The sequence below is a fragment of the Branchiostoma floridae genome, chromosome 11 (genome assembly GCF_000003815.2).
Source record: "Branchiostoma floridae strain S238N-H82 chromosome 11, Bfl_VNyyK, whole genome shotgun sequence".
NCBI lineage: Eukaryota > Metazoa > Chordata > Leptocardii > Amphioxiformes > Branchiostomatidae > Branchiostoma > Branchiostoma floridae.
The window spans coordinates 21998514-22000192 of NC_049989.1; the positions used below are offsets into that span (position 1 = coordinate 21998514).

Consider the following 1679-nt stretch of genomic DNA (forward strand, 5'->3'; position numbering starts at 1 on the left):
GCTAACAAGACTGGATTCCAGGCTAGTGTCAAGTGGGAAGTTCTGAACACAACTGTCAGCCATTTCAAGCCTTTCAGTTGGATAACAGGGCAGAAGGGTTGTCTATTATAATATTAGGAAATGCATCACTTTCCAAAGAAATATGCCATTTTTATAGAAAATGTATATTCAAGTAGTGGCATTTTCCGAAAGAAATACAGCATTTTTTTTTCAGGAAATACACTCAGCATTTCCCCACATAATACTGCATTTTTGCCATTTCAGGCATTTCATTTGGATAACAGGGCAGTTGGGAAATGCTAGGAAATGCAGCATTTTCCCAGGAACTATACCATTTTTCTAGAAAAAATGTATTAAATATTTTACATTATTCCAATGAAAGACAGCATTTTTTCAGGAAAAAATGCAGAATTTTACCATATAATACAGTAATTGCATTTGTTTTTCAGGAAACGTAGCATTTTTTTCTGAAAAGTGTTGTATTTTGCAGGAAATGTCGGTCCCTCTAATGTATTCCAATATTTTATGAGAGATTATTGCAAGAATAAAGTTCTGACAGGGCTCAAAATAGATCATCCTGTTGCCTACAATAACTTCATCTTCATCTGTTACTCCTGTTGGTTAATGAAACTTTGTACAAATATGCAGGTTTCTGTACACTATTCTTATTCCAATTAAAAACTAGTTTTAATCTGTTAATCATTATGTTAACTTTGTGATTCTAAAATCACAACTATGATTTGAAACCGAAAATTTAAATTTTCCCCATTGCACATTTGCAAAAGTGTCTCCATATTTAGCAGAAAATCAGTCAGTGTGTGCAATCATCTATTAAAGTAAAAATAGCGTGGCAAACTCAGCTCTCAATCTCCGGAAGTAATTTCCCCATCATTCATACTCGCGGTACTCTTTCAAAATGACATTTAAAACTTACCGGTTTATCCAGTAAAGACTTGAAACGCTGCTGCAGGGTTTCCAACACGGGGCTTTCAAACTTTGGAGAACGACTTTCCAAATGTGAAGCGACCGGCAGAGGATCATTAGTGTTCGGAGAAGGGAGCGTTGTCATGGTGATGAATGGGAGTTCACTGCCAAGTGTACGTTTTGCATTTTGTGACTCCTACAAGTAGGATATATGGATTCCCCGATGGTGGGAGCAGCGCAGTCGATCATTAGTCATCATCATGTAGCGACCTGTCAGGTCAGGAACGTCATGATACTAACTGTTGATCTAGTTTACATTCATAGTATGGCATCAGACAAGTCCTCAAGTTTTCTGAAATGGAACTTTACTTTTAGCACAAAAGTTGCCTCCATGTTTTAGTCATCTGTGAAAGGCTTTCTTGCAAACCTGGGACCTAAAAGAGGATTAATGTAGACTGTTGGTGGACTTATATTATATACTAAATGCTAACTGTTGATCCAGTTTACATTCATAGTATGGCATATTCTTGGACAAGTTCTGAAGTATTCTGAAGTGAAGTGGAACTTGTACTTCCTGCACAAAAGTTGTCTACATGTTTTACTCATCTGTGACAGGCTTCCTTGCAAACCAGGGACCTAAAAGATGATCACTGTATACCTGTTGGTGGACTTACCTTATATACTTGCTAACTGTTGATCCAGTTTACATTCATAGTGTGGCATATTCTTGGACAAGTTCTGAAGTATCCTGAAAG

At 37.0% G+C, this 1679-nt stretch overlaps 1 protein-coding gene across 1 annotated transcript in view; it reads left to right on the forward strand.

Moving 5' to 3' along the window:
• LOC118426073 (protein-tyrosine sulfotransferase 1-like) overlaps positions 1 to 1679 on the forward strand; it is an 88173-nt gene that overhangs the window by 980 nt on the left and 85514 nt on the right. The window lies entirely within an intron of this gene.